Source organism: Vidua chalybeata, chromosome 4 (genome assembly GCF_026979565.1).
Source record: "Vidua chalybeata isolate OUT-0048 chromosome 4, bVidCha1 merged haplotype, whole genome shotgun sequence".
Classification (NCBI taxonomy): Eukaryota; Metazoa; Chordata; class Aves; order Passeriformes; family Viduidae; genus Vidua; species Vidua chalybeata.
Window position 1 is genome coordinate 70218139 of NC_071533.1, and position 20893 is coordinate 70239031.

Sequence of the window (20893 nt, forward strand, 5' to 3'; positions counted from 1 at the left end):
GGAGCAAACCAGCTTGCAGCCAGGAGGGCCAGATTTCCACTGAAATCACCAGGTGTCCAAGGATCCTGTTTGGAAGTGCCCTTTCTGTCCGTATCAGGAATTAGGGATTTGTCACAGCCCCCTTGGCCCAGGGTGGGAGGTTTTTTGCAGGGAGGAGCATCAGGCTCAGGACTAAGTTATGTGTGCTCATCTTGTCCCGTCCATCTCCATCTCCATCTCCATCTCCATCATCTCCATCTCCATCTCCATCTCATCTCCATCTCCATCTCATCTCCATCTCCATCTCATCTCCATCTCCATCTCATCTCCATCTCCATCTCCATCATCTCCATCGTGGCCAGCCTCTGCTCTGGGGAAGAATTGGTGGCTGAGTGGCCTCAGCAGAAGCAGGAGGATGAGAATCCTCAAGTCTTGGGAAAGATCTTCTGGAGGGGCAGTGGGACACCGAGCAGGAAGCCTGGAGCACCCCTGTGGTGGCTCCCAGGCCTCTCTGGGTGGGACACAAGGTTGACAGTCCCTTTCCAGGCCACCAGGACCCAGCTGACACAGTCCATGGAGCACAGGGAGGGGCTGAAATGCCACCTGAATCCATGACCCTGGACTCCTGGGAATTTGGAATTTGCAGTTAATGAATGACCTGAGTGCTACAAACACATCCCCCAGGTACTGCCTCCCTCTTTGTCCTCGGAGGAATGTGGGTATTCCCTGCCCTGGGGACACATTCCTTTGCAGTCACTGGCACTGACCCATGACTGGGAACCAGTTTCCCCAGTGGGTGAACCATGATTTTGCCTCCAGTTCTGCTCCAGCCACCATTTCCCTGGCTTCCTTTCCTTTAGGCTGTGTGGCCAATTCCCCCATTTCCCAACTCTCTGAACTCTGAGGGATTCAGCCTCGCTCATCTCCAGGCTCATCCTCCGCAATCCATGCCCCGGCTCGGATGCCATGCAGAGAAAAAAAAAAAGAAGGAAAATTCTTCACAACCCAGAGTTGCAACTTTGGTGGCATCAGCATGGCCCAGAACTCGGAATCACCCCTCTGCACCACATATTAATCCTTAAAAACAGCAAGGAAAGATCCAGGTTTGGCCAGGTAGAGGGATGGAAGAGGGTGGGAGCACAGAGCCAAAATACGTGGTGCCTGTACAGGGTGATGCCTCCAGGCTGATTACCAACCCTTTTTCCTGAATATTTGTGGCCAAGGCAGGGTTTTACTGCTCATGCCAGGGGATTGGGTCCCCCCTGAGCAGCACTGGTGGTGGGGGACACCTCTGTCCTGGTGTCCCATGGCTTGGACCTCAGTGGCCTGTGGGCAGTGGGACAGAGAGACTTTGAAGTGACAAAATGGAAAACCTCAGAAAGGATCCACAGACAAAAATGAAAACTTCCGAAAGGATCCATAGGCAAAATGGAAAATCTTGGTAAGGATCCACAGGCAGAAAGGAACACCTCAGAAAGGGTCCACAGGCAAAATAGAAAACCTCAGAAAGGATCCACAGGCAAAAATGAAAAGCTCAGAAAGGATCAACAGGCAGAAAGGAAAATCTTGGTAAGGATCGACAGACAAAATGGAAAATCTTGGTAAGGATCCACAGGCAAAATGGAAAACCTCAGAAAGGGTCCACAGGCAAAAATGAAAATCTCAGAAAGGGTCCACAGGCAAAAATGAAAATCTCAGAAAGGATCCACAGGCAAAACTCCCTCTTGAACTGGAGGCATTTTTGGCTGTGATCACGCTGTGTTTTTGCCTGGTCAGGAATGACTTTGTGGATCACCTGGGAGATCCTCCTGCATTCTGGAGCAACCTTTGGAGCAGCTCCAGCATTTGTGACCCACCAAGCCTTCACCCTGCTGGGACAAGCCAGCTTTCCTCTGCAGTTTTCTTGCATCCTCAGCATCCCCAGCCCGTTTTTGGGAGGGTGCTCCATGCAGGTGCTCCTCCACAGCAGGAGAGTGGAGCAGTTGGCTCCTGGTCCAAGCCCCAGGAGATGCCAGGGATGGGGGAAACCTGGCCCCAGCGTGTCCCTCATCCAGGAAGAGGGACCTTTCCCCAGCCCTGCCAATGCCCAGCCATCACCTTCTCCTCCTTCACGGAGGGATGAGGGATGGGGAAACCCAGGAATGGGATTTCTCTGGAGCTGCCCTGGTGCTCCCAGCCTGTGGACCTCACCCGTCACCTTCTGAACGGAGAGTTCAGGGCGAGGAAGAAAAAGAAGGAGTTGAGGGGATGGGCCAGGGAGGGAAAATTTCCATAGCTGCATAAGAAAGGTGATTACATAAGGGCATCCTGCGTCATCTGCGGCTGGCATCTCCGGAGAAGTAATTACATCTGCACCACACATCTAAAGAAAATATTATCACGTTGCCTTCCAAATTCTATAATTAGCTCTTGCAAGATGTGTGCCAGGGGCTTTATCATTCAGTGTACGTTGGCTTTAGAGCCAGGCACAGACACACAGAGGTTTTTTTTTTTTTTTTCATTTGCCAGCTAGGAAAATATTTGGAGTTTAGTGTGGCAGCTGACCTGAGTCCCCCTGGAAAGGGCAGCACTGAGGGTTTGAAGCGGTGTGTAAAGAGTGAAATATTTTCCTGGTCTCCCTCGGTGCCTGCTGGGCCGTGGGGATCCAGCAGGAGGGCAGGAATGGCAAAGCCAGAGCTTGGCTTTCCCTCCTCCTTCAAATACTCTTTGATTTCTGCCCTGATGCTCTGAACCTTGGGAAGGCTTTTTTTTTCCCCTCGCTAAATAAATGACCTGATTTGCAGGGAGGTGTTGCCCTCACAGGTTCCTCTGCTCTGTCATATAAAACAAAACCCTTTTGCTCGCCCAGCTTTGGACTTCAGAACCAACTTTGGGCTTTGAACACTTCTCCCATCCCTCCAGATCCTCGGCAAAAGGAAAAAGAGGCTTTGAAATGGAAGCAGAGGCTGCAAAGCTCTTGGTTTGATGGAGGGCTTTTCATGTGGAGCTGGAGATGGCCACGGGACAAGCTGGCAGCACGAGGGACACGGCAAGGGCAGGGATGGATGGGAGGATGGATTTGGTTTCCTTCTGTTTTCCATTTGCTCATAACCAGCCTGGGAGCCCTGGAAAGCGCCAGCAGCTCTGCTGCAAACAAAACAGTGAGGAAATTTCTCCACATCTCCTCCGGAGAAGCTCCTCCAGCAACGGCTTCAGCTGGAAAGTGGGGCTGTGCACGACCAGGAGAGTGGGAGGGAGTGCCAAAATCCCAAGGGCTTGGTGAGAAAACGGTTGTGTTGTGTGTGTGAGAGTGTGTGTGTGTGTGTGTGTGCAGCTTGGATAAAGCATCCTCAAGTGGAAAAACATCCTCTCTGTACTGGCCTCGTGGAGTGGGGTGGTGACAACTCCTCCCTGTTCCTCAGTTTTGTGTTATTTCCACTCAGAAGGGAGTGGAAATAGAGAACTGGAGGATGGGGAGAGAAGAGGATCCAGAGCTCCCCAGAGCCCTCATTAGGGCCAGATCTAATGAAAGCTGTGAGCTGCCCTGTGAGGACTGCCCAGGGGACACCAGGTGAGACCTGCCCAAAAGGACCATTTTGCTCCCGTTCACGACCAATCTCAGGAACTGCTGGATGTGTCAGTGATCAGAAATGGTCCTTCCAGGAGAGGAAAACCCAGAGTCAGAAAGCAAGCATGGAAAAAAAGAAATCCATGATGTCTCTAGTGAGATATCTCCAGCCCTGCTGTCCTCTTGTGCTTTTCTACAACACCCTGTGATTGATGTAAAACCTTTCTCCATTGCCCCAGTCAGCCTGAGGATCATCATCACAACTGAGTCACAGAATGGTTTGCGTTGGAAGGGACTTTAAAACTCATCCAGTCCCACTCCTGCCATGGGCAGGGACACCTTCCACCATCCCAGGTTGCTCCAAGCCCTGTCCAGCCTGGCCTTGGACACTTCTAGAGTTGTGACAGCCACAGCTTCTCTGAGTAACCAGTGCCAGGGCCTCACCAGCCTCACAGGGAAGAATTTATTCCCAATATTCCATCTAACCCTGCCCTCTGTCAGTTTGAAGCCATTCCCCCACATCCAAAGTCCCTCTGCAGCTCTCTTTTAGCCCCTTTAGGTACAAGCTTTGTGACTTTAATTGCTCACCTGAGGTTTTTTTTTTTTTTTTTCTGATGGGGCTCCCCATCAAAAATGTGGGGTTGTGTTGTGTGGCTGCACCTTTGGGGACAAAAAGCTGCTGGCCTTGCCCTTCTGCCCTAACCCTGCTCATGTCTGGTTTTTCACTGCTTCCCTCCCTGTGCTCCTGGGGAAGCCTTAAAAAAAAAACAACAACCCAAAACCTCTTCTTTGGAAATTTTCCCTCTTCAGCACCAGAGTCCCAGGGAGAAGGTGGGGAATGATGCCCCATGGTTCTGTGTGGAGAAGGGTGGTGTGGGAGCAGGGAGAAAGGGAAAGCAGCTTTGTCAATGATTTGCAGAGCTCCTGCGTGGTTTGGGTGGTTTCATGGTGAACACGGGGGTGCTGGGTCAGTGCTTGGATTTGATGACCTTTAGAGGTTCTTTCCAAGCTCCACCATTCTGTATCCCTGTACTCGGCGCTGGTGAGGCCACACCTTGAGTGTTGTGTCCAGTTCTGGCCCCTCAGTTTGGGAAGGACGTTGAGACGCTTGAGCACGTCCAAAAGAAGCAACAAGGCTGGTGAGGGGCTTGGGACACAAACCCTGTGAGCAGCGTTTGAAGGAGCTGGGGTTGTTTAGCCTGGAGAAGAGGAGGCTCAGAGGTGACCTTATTGTCTCTACAACTTCCTGAAGGGAGGCTGCAGACAGGTGGGGTCGGGCAGCACTGACAGAACAAGGGGACACAGCCTCAAGCTACGTCAGGGAAGGTACAGGTTGGATATTAGGAAAAAAAATTTCACTGAAAGAATAATAAAGTACTGGAATTGTCTTCCCAGGGAGGTGGTGGAATCACCATCTCTGGATGTGTTTAAAAAAAGACTGGACATGGCACTTGGTGCTGTAGTCTAGTTGAGGTGTTAAGGCATGGGTTGGACTTGATGATCTTGGAGGTCTCTTCCAACCTCATTATTCTGTGTTTCTGTGATCCTGTGATTCTGCAATTCTGTGATTCTGTGATTCTGTGATTCTGTGATTTTATGTTTCCAGAGGAAGGCAGTAATTCCTACTTGGGGCTGTCCATCCATGCCGAGCCAGCCCAAAATCTGTGGCCTAAATCCAGGCAAAGATTCCTGGTGCTTTTGTGCAAGGATTTGCCAGAGGAGAAGGCTGCAGCACCACCTGCTCTCTCCACTCCTCACTTTTCCTCTCATCCCTACCTTGAGCTCGGGGAAGCAGAATTCCTCAGGCGTGCATGTAAAATGAGAAGCACTTGTGAAACAAGCTCCAGAGGAGCTTGGCACATGTTACAAGCTTGCACTTCATAGATTTGGGACAGAACTCACCCCGGCACAGCGTCCTCATTAATTTCTCTGAGCTGGGAGCAATCCCACGCCGTTCATCTCACCTGTGCTGCTGACAGGGGCTGCCGTGGGATCTGCCTGTGCAGACACCAGGAGGATTCCCAGCATTTTTAGTTTTTGGGGTTTTTTTTTTGGGTTTTTTTTTTTTTAATGAATCTGTGCTGACAAATTGCTCAGACATTCCCAGGAGGTTCTGCATCAGTGCATCAGTGGCTTTGGGGCAGCGTTTCAGACAGGACCAGAGACACGGCCAAATGACACACAGATGTGGAGCTGTATCCTTTTTTTTAAAGCAAAAAAAAAACCAAAAACAAACAAACAAAAAAAAAAAAAAAAAAAAAAAAAACCAAAAAACAAAAAAACACCATCAGGAAGCAGATGAAGGTAAAAATAAGGGAGAAAATTAAGAAACCCCTTCCTCAGGCAGTGGTTGGTGGCCTAGAGAGCTCCCTGCTGTGGATGTAATTGATGTTCAGTGTTTGAGGGGAATCTTGGCAAGTTCATGGACCAGAAATCCATCAGGATCTGCTGTAAATTGCACAGAAGGCAGATTTGGGAGTGCACTGAGAGGATATAAAGCAGGCTGTCAGAGTCACCCTTTTCCACCTATCCCTGCCCATTGCTGATAGAATTGTTAGGGTTGGGAAAGACCTCTGAGATCATCGAGCCCAGAAATTCATATTGATTTTCATCCCTAAAACATTAAGTGCCCCCATTGTGTCCCAGGAATGCAACAGAAAGAGCTGTGGAAATTCAAATTGTTGTAATCTGGAGGTGCTTGTGTTCATGATTCCACAAAAAAAACAAAAACAAAACCAAACAAAAACCCCCAACCCCCAAAAAACCCAAACAACAAAAACCTAAAACAAAGCAAAAGGAAAAAAACCCAAACAAAAAAAAAAAAAAAAAAAGAAAAAACCAACACAAAACCAAAAAACTAAATGCCCCCAAAAAACAACCCCCCCTCAAAAAATGCAAACCATACAAACCACCAAACACCTTCGTATTTTGCTAAACTAAAGGAAACCAGGGAGTTTTCCACGCTGAGGATGGATTAGCTGTCATGAAAGCAGCAAAATCTGCACGGTAGGACAAGAAATTCATCTCCAGCTGGAAGGTGGGATGGTGGGGAAGGGGAGATGGGGGCTGATTTTTTGGGCAAGCCGTGGGAAGGAAGAGGCTGCTTATCCCATGAGGAGATGCTGCAAGCCCCAGTTCCCTGGTAAGGACTGGAGCAACAGCGTGGTGCACCCCAGGCCACCCTAAATGTGGTTTCCCCGGACACAAGGAGAGGAAACGCTGCCCCAGGGCCCAGCTGGAAGCTGGAGAAGCCCCATGATGTCACTTTTGCAGGTGGAGGGGTCCCGGGAGCTTGGGGGGACATGGCCATCATGCTGTGCTACGGTCCTTAGAGCCAGGAGGAAAGAAAACTCTGGAAAAGCTCTCCATGACTTGGTGAGGAGTTTTAAAACTTGATCCGTGTGCATTTGGAGCAGGGGGATCACCCTGGGGCAGGGAGACCCCTGGGTGCTCGGAGAAGAAACAGGCAGAGCTTGGGAAAAACATCTGGAGGGGCTGGAGAGAGCCCAGGGAAGGGAGCAGAGCTGGGGAAGGGTCTGGAGCACCAGGAGCAGCTGAGGGAGCTGGAAAGGGGCTCAGCCTGGAGAAAAGGAGGCTCGGGGGGGACCTTGTGGCTCTGCACAGCTCCTGACAGGAGGGGACAGCCGGGGAACAGGGACAGGAGGAGAGGGAATGGCCTCAAGCTGTGCCAGGGGAAGTTTAAATTTGGATATTTAGGAAAGTTTCCGCCCCAAAAGAGTGGTCAAGCATTGGAAAAGTCTGCCCAGGGCAGTGGTGGAGTCCCCATCCCTGGAAGGTTTTAAAAGCCATGTGGATGTGGCACCTGGGGACGTGGGTCAGTGCTGGGGGAATGGGTGGACTCGATTATCCTGGAGGGATTTTCCAGCCTGAACAATTCTGGGATTCTCTCTGTGCATGGCTTCTTGCTTTGTCTCTCTGGCTCTTGCTGGTCACTGTGATCCTGCTTCCCTCATCTTCTCATCCCAGGAAGCACCACCCTGTGAGGCTGGCACCTGTCTTTTTCTTTATTATTTTATTTATTCTTTTACCCTTGGGAAAGGTTTTTTTTTTCTTTTTATCCCTTCTTCAAGCAAGGCACTGCTGAGATGCCTCTGTGGGAGGAGGGTGAGGGCTTAACCCCCCCCCCCCCCCCCCCCAAATATCAGTGGTGCCAAAAATAGCCAGGCTTTTCCCGCTCACACTGACTCACCCGTCACAGACCACAAACCCCTGAGTCACGGCAGGGGCTGTGGGGAAATCATCCTTCCCTGCTCTGCCCCAAACACAGCGTGTCTGTGTGCAGAGTGACCCTTGGGCACCCCGGGAGGGACAGCCCTGTCCCCCTGCGGGGCTGCTGGGGTGGGAGAGGGCGCTGGGCTGTGTCAGCATGGCAGCACGCACGGGCACGGCGAGCTGGGCGTCCTCACCCTCTCCTGGCACCTCCTGGGGTGCTTTTTGGGGCTCAGCCCTGCCACTGGGGGTTTCTCTACCTGCAGGGGCCTCCCCCTCTGGAATAAGGGGCCAAGCAAGAAGTGGGACCTTGTGTGTGTCCGTTCCCACCCCACAGGATTTTGGGTGGGCTCTGGTTTGACTCCCACTCCCTCCTGCAGCTCGCAGCCCTCTCCCATCCCTTCCCGAGTGCCAGAGCTTTAACCCCACACGGGAACAATTCAAAATGCCTTTCTCAAAAGCCTCCCAGCTAAAGAACAGAAATGAAGAGAAAAAAACCCCAAATTATTCTGGAGGTGTGGGGACTGGGGGTCCGTCCAGCTGCCTCTGGGATCACAGCCAGGAGCATCACGACCTCTGAAAGCCACAAGGTGACCCCAGGAACCCTCACAGCCACCAGGGAAGTGGTGACCACAGGAAATGGGGCAGAGGACGGGGAGGGGGGGGTCCATGGTCCTTTGGTGCCAGCCAACCCCCTTTTCCCTGCAGGAGACATCCCACCAAGAGCTGTCCCCTCTCCAGCACCCAGATCCTCACGATCCTAACCCAGCATTCCCAAAACTCTGCACTTTGGTCCCTGGGGCCCTCTCCCACCAAGAGGAAGGATGTGCTCACATCTCCCCTGCTTGGTCCCAGCGGAGCAGAGACCCCCATCCCACAGCTGGGGTTAAAGGAAAGGTTCTCGTCGATATTTTGGGAGCTGCTTCCTTCCCCTCCCCTCCTCCAGAATAGCTTTTTGTCTTTGGGTTTATTTTCTTTGTTGCCTCATAAAGGTTTGACCCTGGCGTGTTTTGAATGGACTGGGAGGCAGCATTGAATTCCTCCTGGGATGTGGCTGCCTCGGGCACGGGAGGGAGGAGGGAATTTCATTGTGTCCAACCTTGCAGACCTTCGGGGAGGAAAAGCGGCTTCTCCTGCTGCGGTTTCTGTCCCGTGTCCCCTGCCAGCTCCTCCCTCGGCTCAGCCCCCTCCAGCCACCCCCACTCGTGTCACTTGTCCCCGGCAGAGCTGCTCGGTGACAGCTCCCCCAGCACAGCTCCTCGGCAGTGGGAAAATGGGATATCCATCCCCTGGTCTGACCCAGACTCTTCAGGGGTCTTCACCCCTCTGCTGCAGCTGATCAAAGCCACCACAAAATCCCTGTGGAGCCCACAGATGGAGCCAGCTGCTTCTTGCGTGTTTGCAATGTCTTAAAATAAAGAATAAAAGCAGCTCTGGTTGATGATCACAGAATTCACAGAATGACCGGGTTGGAAGAGACCCTCAAGATCATCGAGTCCAACCCAGCCCCAACACCTCACCTAAACCCTGGCACCCAGTGCCACATCCAGGCTTTGCTAAACACATCCAGGGATGGTGACTCCACCACCTCCCTGGGCAGAGAATTCCAGAACTTTATCACCCTTTCCATAAAAAACTTTTTCCTAACATCCAAGCTGATGTGGCCCCCTGAGCCATCAAAGGGTCTTGGAGAGCTCAGTTTTCATTTGGGCTCTCTCTTTTCTGCCCAAAATGCTTAAGAACCAACACTGGCAACCAAGGCAAAACTCACTGGCATCCTGGCTCAATAAAGCTGTGGAATTTACTCCACAATTCAGTTTGCAATTGGCCATATCAGCTCTGTCCTGGACATTCACAGACGACTGGGAGGAAGCGACTTCTAATTTGATTTTACAAAATTAACAGCAGCAAAATAACTGCAGCAGCATTGCCTGTCCTCAAGCTGGAGATCAGAAAATCGCTGATAACAACCAAGGGAAAAAAAAAAAAAAAACCTCAATAATTTCTGTTCTGGCTTCAGAAATAGCAGGCTGATATTCTCATATTTCACAGGGACAACGAAGTGCTTTCTAGTCCATTAGTAATCCAGGAAGACACTAAATGGCATGGCCTGAGGAGAAACATTTTTAAACAGCGGGCTCAGATTAATTTGCTCCCAAGAGTCCCGTGGAAGCAGGATGAGGAGAGGTATAGGCTGCTGCTCATCCTCTCTAAGAAGACCTGGGATTTCTCTCGGATCCCAGAAGAGTGGAAAGATGATAATTACGGGGCAATATTTAAAAAAAAAAAAAAAAAAAAAAAAAAAGGTGGAGAAAGATGAATTGGAATGATGCAGCTTAGCCTGGTAGAAAGGGATGCAGGATTAGAGGGATGGAGCGTGGGAAGCTGTCAATATAAATAGATGGCTCATATAAAAACTGCATTTCACAGACTCCTTCAGCCTCACCAGGGGCAGGTTTGGATCAGGTGACCCCAGCAGCACCACAGATGGAAATGTGCCCGTGTGAGGAGCTTTGGTTTGGGGTCTCCTTTAAAAAATTAGTTATCCCAGAACCAAGGAATGGTTTATGTGGGAAGGGACATCGAGGCTCATCCCATTTCCAACCCCCTGCCATGGGCAGGGACACCTCCCACTGTCCCAGGCTGCTCCAAGCCCCGTCCAACCTGGCCTTGGGCACTTCCAGGGATCCAGGGGCAGCCACAGCTTCTCTGGGCACCCTGTGCCAGGGCATCCTCACCCTCACAGGGAAGGATTTCTTCCCAGTATTTAAGGTAAATCTGCCCTCTGGCAGTTTCTAGCCGTTCCCTTTGTCCTGTCACTCCCTACCTGCCCTTGCTGTCCCTCTCCTTTTGTCACTGAAGTTCGCAATGGGGAGTGCTGGATCTTGACTGGATCCCCAGGGACTGGGACAGGGATGATCCTCCCGGCCTCCCTCCTTCCTGTGCAGCTGCTGCTTGGAGGAAAAGGGGCCGGGAAGACGAGAATCTCACTGATCCCATCCCATCTCCCCCCGAGCCTCAGAGCTTTTCAGGGATGCCTCCCACCCAGAGTTGTCTTTGGATTCCCCAAAAGGTTTGCTGCCGTCAGAGGACTGATACTGCCTGCTCCCTCCTCGCTCAGTCTAATGCTGTTTCATCCTCCATGAATTTTTGGCAGGGAATTTTCAGAAGGGAATTATGACCTCTGAGAAAAGCGGCTTCACTTGGTTTATCTTTAACCCAGTGTTTGAGTCATCTCCAGCTGCATTTCGAGGTAGAGTGGAGTCACATCCCCGCATCCCTTCACCCCCTAAACAGGGACTTTAACCCGTTTTAGGCTCTGTAATAGCTACTCTGGGCATTTTGGTGGCTCTGAGGCACTCCAGGAGTTAAAAATCCCTGCACCAGGCTGCGGTTCCCCTCTGGAAGCTCCTCTGCAGCTCCACCAATCACCGGGACACCTGTGAAAGGTGTCCCCGGAGCAGGAATCGCCTCGCTGCTGCCATTCCCACCTCTTACGTGGGACACGCCGGCCACTGGCCACCCCCAGGGAGGCAGAATCCCCCAAGGTAATTCATGCCAATTACTGCAATCAGCTAATTAGCAAACAAGATCGATTCAAATGAAGTTGCGGTGTCAACAGCTATTATGCAAGCTCGTGTTTGCCGGAGGAAAGCCATCCTGAGAGTCCTGGCGGTCAAAAAGCCCTCGGGGGTGGGAATTGAGGAGAGGTAAAAGGGATGTGGGGGGTAGCAGGGAAATTAAGGGGTAAAAAAAAAAAACAAAACAACAAAACATCGCTGAGACAAATTAAGGAGGAAAAGTGCTGAGAATGGAAAGTGATCCAGGTAATTGCTTGTAAACACAAAGGGGATGATGGAGAGGGATGATTCCCACCAGCTAGGTTGGGATGAGGGGGAGGAGTCAGATCTTCACTGGAGAATTACCCGGGCTCCTCCGTAGGGATCCCCCAAAGGTGGGAAGCAGGGGAGCTTCTCCGTCCTGGAAAAATTCCAGGGTGAAACACCCTGGGAAGAGCTCTGTGCTCCCGGCCACAGGACACCCACCAGAACCAGCTCGCCGGTGAAAACCGATTGCCACTTTTGGGAGCGAGTCGCCAGCCTGGGCTTGCCTGGGATGCAGCGATCTCCCGAGGGGAATTAGAGCCAGGCTGGCTCCATCATTTCTCCTTCGGGAAGCGCAAGCCTGAAGCTGGATGGGACACCGGGAGCCGGAGCCTGGTGTAAAGCCTGCAGAGACATCCGCTAATCCTCCCCTAAGCCCGCTGTGATGGATTTAAAGGGTGTTTTTGTCGCTCGCCCCCGGGATCAAGATCCTTAGAGGATAAGCGTCCGGAGGAAATGAAGGGATTCTTCTCCCCGCAGCGGGGCACGAAAGGGAGAAGCGGCTCCCGCTGGGATGTCCCCGGGGGATGTCACCTCCCCCGTGCTGTCCCTCGGAGCGCAGGGATGCTGCCCTGAGGCCGCGCTGGAATTCGGGCAGGAGTTGGGCTGCCCGGCTCGGGAGCTGCCGGTTTTATCCCAGCAGCTGGCCCACAGAAACATTATCCGGCAGCCCAAAGCTCTGCCTGCCTTTTAAACCCTGCAGGGGTGCAGAATGGCTTTGCACTCCAAAGGCAAGGCTGGAGAGCTGGAGGAAAGGGTTTTCCCTGGTTTCTGTCCCGGTCAAAGCCGGCGCTGGGGATGTAACACCGTGTCCTGCCTGTCCTCTTCTCTTCTGAGGATGAGAGGGAAAGACGTCAACGGATCGATGGGAAACTTCATTAAAGAAGGAAAAATCAAGTTTTCCAGCTTTGAGGAGTAACCTCTGAGTGGTGGATGCATCCACACAAACGCTGGGATGGCTGTGCCAGGAACGTGGGCATTGACGGCACGGGGTGGCTGCCCAGGGATGGCTCGGGTGACCTGCAGAGCTTGTTTTTAAAACAAACAGATCCCTCCTATCGCCTGAAATCCCGCACCTCCGCCAGGAGGAAACGTGTGGAACAAAGAAACGCCACCATTAATCAGCTCTGGAACTCGGGGACCTCTTCCCAAAGCCACGTACCCACCTCCCACGGCGCTGGGCACAGCCCAGCCCTGCCTGGAGCCGGGCTGGCTGCTCCTGCTCGCCCCGCACATGGCACCGAGAGGGAAATAATCGCTCCTTTTTTTTCCAGCTATCAGGAATGCACCACACCTGGTGCCCCTCGGGGAGTGTTTGCTGTCCCGGCGGCCGCCAAGGCCGGATTGTTTGCCCGGGGATTTTTTTTTTTTTTTTTTTTTTTTAAACGAAATATTATTATTAAAAGCTAATTTGGGCCCCTGAGAGCGTGGAGGGGAAGGCAAAGCTCTTGGCTGGCACTGAGGAATGTCAACAGGCTGGGGGTGGGTTTGCCTGGTCCCAAAGCCCTCCTGAGCTGCAGGAGATGAGTTTGTCTGGGCTCTGCTGGAAAACAGACAGGGGGATTACCACACATGCAGGTGGCACGTTCACCACTTCAGCCACAAGATCGGGGTTTGAAATACCTCAGCCTAGTCCCCAGATTAGCTCCCAGCCCATACAATCCCTTGGGAGGCTGCGGAGCAGCCTGGCAGAGGGAAACTGAGGTTAAGGAATGCGCCAAGGACGGCACCGAGTGCCAGTAGCAGGGAACAAAACAGATTAAAAACTTTCCACTTGGAACTCAACAGCTCTAAAACCACTCCTGCGTGTTGGGGACACCCTGATCCCCAAAGGGATCAAGCCCTGGGGTTTGGAAAAGCACCGGGAGGGAGGAAGAGTGCAGCAGATCGGAGGAAGGAGCGGAACAAAGTCCTGCTGTGCAGGGGCTGGCTGGGCACCAGCTGGGCAGCAGTGATTTATTATTTGCATTACTGGAGGAGCTGGGAGAACATCAGGGTCTCCCTGAGCCTGGCATCGTGCTCAGACGGGTGTTTATGTCCTTGCTGAGCGGCACCGGGTGGAGATGTGGATTTTCCTAGCAGAGACCTTTTGAGAAATGTGTTTGTTGGAGGAGGGAGAGATTTGAGCCAAGAACAGATCCTGGTCTTTCCAGAGCCCCCCTGCCCTGGGCAGGGACCACCAGGGACCCCCTCCCCTGGGCAGGAGAGCCTTGGGGTGCAGGGGCCTGTGGGGATGCAGCTCTGCCCATCTCATCCCAACATCCCTGATGATTTTTCGGGGATGTTTTCATCCTCTCCTTTCTGCCCTGGTGTCTCTGAGCCACCTTGAGGAGCCATCCCAGCCGATCCCCATAACAGGGACAGCCTCTCCTGTCTTCCCATCCCGCACTTTGAAAGGTGATGCGCACAGCCTGGCCAAAACAAACACCAACGTGTCCCTGTCCCTTGTCCCCTGTCCCTTGTCCCCTGTCCCTTGTCCCCTTGCCATTCCTGGCACTGCAGGGGAAGGTCTGAGGTGAGGCAGCCGCTCCTGCCATCCCAGCATCTCCTCTGGGATGGCTTGGCTGCTCCTCCAAGAGCTTGCCAAGGGCAGAGCCGGGCATGTAATGAAGGCAGCAGCCCACGGGGAGTGGAGGAGCCTGTGCTAGATCAGCTGATATAATTAGAAAGCAGGGACAAGGAGAGATGAGCTCCTGTGCCCAAAAGCTGGGCTGTTTTTCCCCAGCTCCAGCAGCTGGGCTAAGAAAAGCTCCGACCTCCCCCTGTGCCAGAGCGTGCCTGGGGGCACTGCCATGGCTGGGAGCATGGGGAGGAGATCCCACATTCCAGCTTTTCCAGGGATGGGGCATCTACAGCCGCTCTGGGCGACAGCCACCACCATCACCTCGGCCAGTCGGTGTCCTCTCGCCCCCTCAGCTGGGCTCACCAGGACTGGGCAGCATCAGCCCCCCAAAACCACTCTCCAAGTTGACTTTGCCAACCAGCTCCATGTCCAGGTTGCGTCTCCTCATGTTTGGGTTCAGGCAAGAACCCCCAAATGGCTCCCAAATTGCCCCCAAATGGGCCCAAAATGACAACTTGCTTGCAAAACCCTCATGCCAAGGCCCGTGGTGGTGGGGAGATGGTGGATTTGTATGGGAGTGTCTCCACCAAATGAGACGACAGACTGGGAGAGCTGGGAGTGTTCAGCTTGGAGAAAACTCTGGGGAGATCTTCCAGCACCTTCCAGCGCCCAAAGGGCCTCCAACAGAGCTGGAGAGGGACTTAGATGGGATATTAGGGAAAAATTCCTCCCTGTGAGGGTGGGCAGGCCCTGGCACAGGGTGCCCAGAGAACACCTGGATCCCTGGAAGTGCCCAAGGCCAGGCTGGACAGGGCTTGGAGCCACCTGGGCTAGTGGGAGGTGTCCCTGCCCATGGCAGGGGGGTGGAATGAGATGGTTTTAAGGGCCAGACCATGAAATCCCAACCCCACAAGCCAGAGTTTCCCCATGGAAGAAGGAACTGGATGAGAGATCTCCATCCATCTGCAAACCCATCTGGTCTCCTCTGGCAGCACTGACCCCCTCTAACAGCCCCCAAAACCTCCAAACTCACCTCACAGCAAGGATTTAATAGGATTTGGCAACAGGGGACCCCTGGCTATTAGGGCAGTGCAGGACACACCTGGGCAGGCTGGGGCAAGCAATATTCCTGCTGGATCTCTGGGACATACCCAGCTGGTCAGGAGAGGAAGGGATGGACTCTTCTCAGGGCTGGAGGGAACGTGGAGAACCAGAGAGAGAGACAGGCTCTACAGCAACAAGGTACCTTGGAATGCTGAGCCTGCAGGGAAGATCAGTCCTGTGGGTGTTTGGGAGAGGCACGTGGGTGCAGGATGAGACCCAGCCTGGTGCACTGGGCTCGTTCTCACCTCCCCTCCAAAATAAACCCCCCCCCCCCATCCCATCCTGCTCCCAACTTGTCCCTGGCAGGCATGGATCTGTTGGGCATCACTCCACAGACCTTCCCAGCAGGGAAGCAATTCCCTCCAGTGCTGGGCAGACAGTCAGTCACTGCTTATCCCAGGTTTTCATTGCTGGTTTGGATCATTATTTGTATTACTGGTGCTGGGCTTCCAGAGGAAAACAGATCCTTGGGCCCCATACCAAGGGATTTGGTTAATTCGTCACCCGCAGACGCGCAGATATTTATTTAAAAGCGCCTCTTGTTATGTTACTTGGCAACTTCTGAGCCCGTGTGTTTCTCCAGCTGATAAATATTTGTGAGGTTGGTTGTGTGAAGAGCAGCATGTGTTAATGATCTGATTGCCTTTTTCCCGGGCTCCCTGCGAAGGGAACGGGCTCCGTTGCCCATTGGTGGAAAAGGAGCTGGAGGTGCTGGTCACCAGGGACTGGACATGAGCCCAGGTGTGCTCAGGTGGGCAGGAGGACAAGGGCACCTGGATTTTTTTCAGGAATGGGGTGGCAGCAGGGCCAGGGCAGTGCCTGTCCCCTGTGCTGGCACTGCTGGAGCATCTCCTGTCCTGGGGAAACTTCTGGGCCTCTCACAAGAAAGACCTGGAGGGGCTGGAGAGAGTCCAGGGAAGGGAACAGAGCTGGACTCAGCACCAGGAGCAGCTGAGGGAGCTGGAAAGGGGCTCAGCCTGGAGAAAAGGAGGCTCAGGGGGGACTTTGTGGCTCTGCACAACTCCTGACAGGAGGGGACAGCCGGGGGGGGTCGGGCTCTGCTGCCAGGGAACAGGGACAGGAGGAGAGGGAACGGCCTCAGGCTGGGCCAGGGGAGCTTTAGATTGGACACCAGGAAGAGTTTCTTCATGGAAAGGGTTGCTAAGCATTGGAAAGGGCTTTCCAGGGAGGTGTGGAGTCACAATCCCTGGAATTACCCGAGGAATGACTGGATGTGGCACTCAGTGCTCTGGTTTCGTTGGGGTGGTGGTGTTTGGTCAAAGGTTGGTGCTCAGCGATCCCGGAGGTGTTTTCCAACCTGAGTGAGTCTGGGATTCTGGGATTACACCTGCCTAAACCTGGAGCATCCTGCTGGCTCTGGAGCATTCGCTGGCCTGTGATCAGGATTTGGCCCTGAAGGAAAGAGAGGCTCATAATGGGCTCAGACAAAACTCATCCTTCTGACTCAGGAACCAGAAAAAGCCAACAGGACCCACACCTTCATGGGGTTTGGTGAGATGGAAACTCAGCCACAATCCCTGAGAACCTGATTGCCAGCCTTGCAGCCCTGCAGGAACTCCTGCATGGCTCAAGGGGACTTTCAGCTCCCCCTGCCAGGACAGCCCTTGGCTCCAGCCCAGCCTGGATCATGAGGCACGAGCCATCCCGATTTCCTGACAGCTGCCTTAAGTTACCTTTGCTTTCCTTGTTCTTTAGGGAGCTCCTTGGACCTTCTTCCCACCCATGGTGGGGCTCAGCCTGGTCCTTTCCCCCATGGAGGTGCCCGGGGCTGTGGGGTGATGCAAGAGCTGAGTGTTGGGTGCTTTGGGGAAGCACCTGGATTACTGCAGGATCTCAAGGTGCTTGGTCCACCACCACCACCTCCAGGATGGAGCATCACAGCCTACCTATGGCTCCTGGTGCCACCGTGTCCTGCTGGAACCGTGGAACCCTGGAATGCTTTGGGATGGGAGGGACCAGGGATGCCACTCCCCAGACCAGGATCCTTGGAAAGGGCTCCCACGAGCAGAGGATGAATCCAGGGGCCCAGCATGGCTTTACCCATGGAGCAGAGGAGTGGGGGAGCCGCAGGGGTTGGGGGGGTCCCTGCCTGCTCCCCAGTCCCAGGGACAGGGATGTCTGGGCTCCTGGCCTCGTGCTTCCATTTCACTTTCAGATCCCTCAAATAATAACCGTGTTTGCCAGCTCCTGTGACAGGAATGACTAATGGGAAAGATCCTCTGTGAAGGGAAACAAGAAATCTCCTCGTTTCACCCTTTGTTTGCTGGATTTCTCTGACAGCCCCGGGCATGGCTGGGCTCCTCTCCGGGAGAAAGCAGATTTTAAGCCCTTCATCAGCTCCAGCAACACCCTCTTAACTCTTAAGCTTCCCTGTCGGGATACAACTCCATTCAGAAACTTTTCTGCAGCCAGTTTATCCACATTCCTGCTCCATCCACATGGAGTTATCACGCAGCAGCGAGTGCCTCCGACTGCTGATGCAACGTGGTTTTCACAGTGCATGTGGAAAACACCCTCCCCATCTGCCTGTTTTTTTTGCAAGTCAGGGGACCTGCCTTTCTGCCTCTTTTCCCGTTTTTCCTCGGGATGGGTGATCCATGGGTGATGGCAGCAGCAGGAGATGCCCGGGGCTGATGCTGCAGCCCCCAGGGGCAGGGGGGGGCTCTCCCAACCCCACCTCTTGTAGGACAAGCTGCTGCTGTCTCCCAGATACCCACAGCCAGATGTTGGACTTTCAGACGCTTCTCTCCCTGCTCCTTTTACATCTGGGGGGGGCTGGGAGCTGATCCCTTGGGACGCCAGCAAGGAAGAGTTTGAGGAGTGGGGATCCCTCCCCTGCACGGAGAACTGAAGCCACACAGGCACCGCGCCGCTTTTAAACGCCCCGGCGAGCCAGCAGGGACAATTCGAGCCCCTCCACACACTCCTCCTCTGCCCTGTTGCCATCGCAAAGCCGACACTGGGGACAGCGTGCCCGCTCCCCTTGCGTGAGCCCGGACACGGCAGGCGGGGAATCACACGGCTCCGGCATTTCCACGCCTGTTCTCAGCCCGTTCGCCTCGCAGCCTTTGCAGAAAATAAATTCCCCAGCCAGGCTGAACTCGGATGACAGCATCGCTGCTATATTTAGCCACGGCAGATCGCCGCTCCAACCAGGGCCACACATAAATAAAACCCCCGGCGCACGGAGCCCGCCCGGAGAGGGCACGGCCGAGGGATGGAGCAGCCTCCCAGTCCTGCCTGCCCCAAACTGGGGGTGCCCTGCGTTCCCCCGTAATTCCAGCACCTCCCTGGAGGGCTCGGCGCTGCCACAATCCGCCGCCGGAGCAGGTTTGAGGATGAAGGATGTGCCGGAGGGTGTTGGAAGCGGAGCGCCGAGAGCTGAGGGAGTTGCCAAAGGTTATCCCACGGGGCAAGTGGCATCCCCCGGCTGGGACTGCAGCCGCTGGCTCCCAGCTGGAATTCAGGAAGCTGTCGGCACCCCCCCGCTCCCGTGGATTGTGCTGTGGGGCAGAAAATGCCAGAAAATGCCCCGCTGGAGCTGTGCCCGCCCTTCCTACCTCCGCTGCACATCTCCCTGCAGCCTTCCTGCGGGCGCCTGCCTGCTCCTCTCCCTGTCCGACCCAGCTGCCCGGGGGATCCATGGAGCTGCCCGGGGATTCACGGGGTGTGGAGCAGAGGGAAGAGGTTGTGGATGTGCAGCAGGGTCCGTGCCTGGCTCACTGGCAGGCCTTGTCCTCCTGCCCCGGCTCCCCACGTGGGGAAGAGGATGGGGATGCTCAGGGGGTGCTCAAGGAATGCCCAGGGGGATGCCCAGGAGGGTGTGGAGCATCCAGCAGCCCAACACCCTCCTCTGGAGCGGAGGGATCACCTGGCCTGGGGGGGCCGCTGGCAGCCACAGGTCCCCAGGCCAGGCAAAGAGAGTCCCTGCTCCCCCCGGGCACACCCAGAGCCGCGGATGGGGCTCTGCGCTGCACTGCAGCAGCTCCAGCCCCGCTCTCTCCCGGGAAGGTGGCAGAGGGGATGCCCACCTTCACCCTCCCTCCGCGGCAGCGCCCGCTCCGCCTGCTCCAAGCCCGGCTGCCGGGCCAGCGAGCCGGGAGGAGCGGTCGGGAGGAGCAACAAGGCGCTCCTCTCCTGCTGGGGATGGAGCCCGTGCACCCCCAGGAGCAGCGGGCAGTGCGGTGGGCGTGCACCCACGGCCTGGGGGCCGCGGTGGGCGCGGGGGGAGCGCTCGATTCCCTGCAAGGCAGCGGTGCCTCCCGGGGTGATGTCCCAAGCGGGGATCCCCGTGTCGGGGTGCGGAGGAACGCTGGGTACCCACGTCCAGGGGAGGCATCGGCGCCTCCCGGGGTGAAGCCTCCGGCGGGGAGCCCCTTGCCGTGACGTCCCCCCACGTCCTCCCTCCCTCCCCACCGCCGCTGCTGGGCGAGGGCCACCCAGCACCGAGGCAGATGACATAATTCCCAGCAACTGCACGTTAATCACTCGGCCGCCAGCAACCTCCTCGCCGCGAACGCAACCCCCAGCCCCAGCCACCGCTCCCCTCCCTGCCATCACTGCCAAAGGAATAAAGAAATAAATAAGAGAAGCCGAGGGAAAGGTGACGAGGGGGGAAATAACCTGGCCCTGGCACTGGCACACAAGTCTGCCCCCCCGCCGCTCCTCCCCGCCTCGCACTCTATTTTTGGGTGCTGTCACATCCCAGTGGCCCCGCGGGGCCAAATCCAGGCAGCTGCGACTTTAGGCACAAACACGGCTCCCTCCCCTCCATCACACCCGAAATCGGCGCTGGCAGCCCATCCTCCACCCCACCCCCTCCCCAAAATTCCTCCCCTCCCCCCCCCCCAAATTACATCTGGGTGGGTGGTTCAGGCGCGCGAAGCTCCAGCATCAGGTCCCCCACCTCGCTCTCTGTGCACCCCACCTCTCCCCACCCCCAGGAGACCCCCCCTCCTCCTTGTCACCCCCCACCCCATCCCACCTCCCCCCCTTCTCCCAGCGCCGCTTCCCAGTTCCTCCCAGTCGCTTCCCACCCCGAGCCTTACTCTTGGCGGGGATGCTGGGGCTGCGCCGGTGCCCGGCAGCGATGGCAGCGACGCGCAGGAGCGGGCAGGGATCGGGCGGGGATCAGGGATCGCAGCCGGGCGGCCGCTCCCGTCCGAGGGGTCTCATCTCATTTTGTCCTGTGTCACCAACACACGCACACACACACACACACACACATTCGCAGCCACGTTTCCCCCCCCTTCTTGCGGCAAACGGCGGCCAGCCCCGACCCCACCCCCTGTCACAGCAGCAGCCTAACAGCGAGGACCGGGAGGATGGAGGAGGATCTGCTCGCCTTCCCTTTAACTCTTCCCTCGCCACCCCTCCCAGGACAGGGCTCTGTCCCCGTGGACCTGGCTGGGGATGCTGGGATGCTGCTTGCGCCTCCCTCACCTCGCCGCCTTCCCCCAAAGGGCCCCGGGATGTTTGGGGTCTGCTGGTGCCCTGGCTCCGTCCCCCGCAGCCTCGTCGTGCCTCATCGCCCTCGTGCCCCCCAAAAAAGAGCCCCCGAATACA

General features: G+C 55.2%; 1 protein-coding gene across 1 annotated transcript in view; it reads right to left on the minus strand.

Moving 5' to 3' along the window:
• The window catches only part of LZTS3 (leucine zipper tumor suppressor family member 3), a 47123-nt gene extending 26606 nt beyond the window's left edge, over window positions 1-20517 (minus strand). The window contains exon 1 of the mRNA XM_053941898.1: window positions 20377-20517. The gene's annotated coding sequence lies outside the window, so the exon portion shown is untranslated. The remainder of the gene's footprint in view (window positions 1-20376) is intronic.
• Between the last annotated feature and the right edge of the window lie 376 nt (window positions 20518-20893).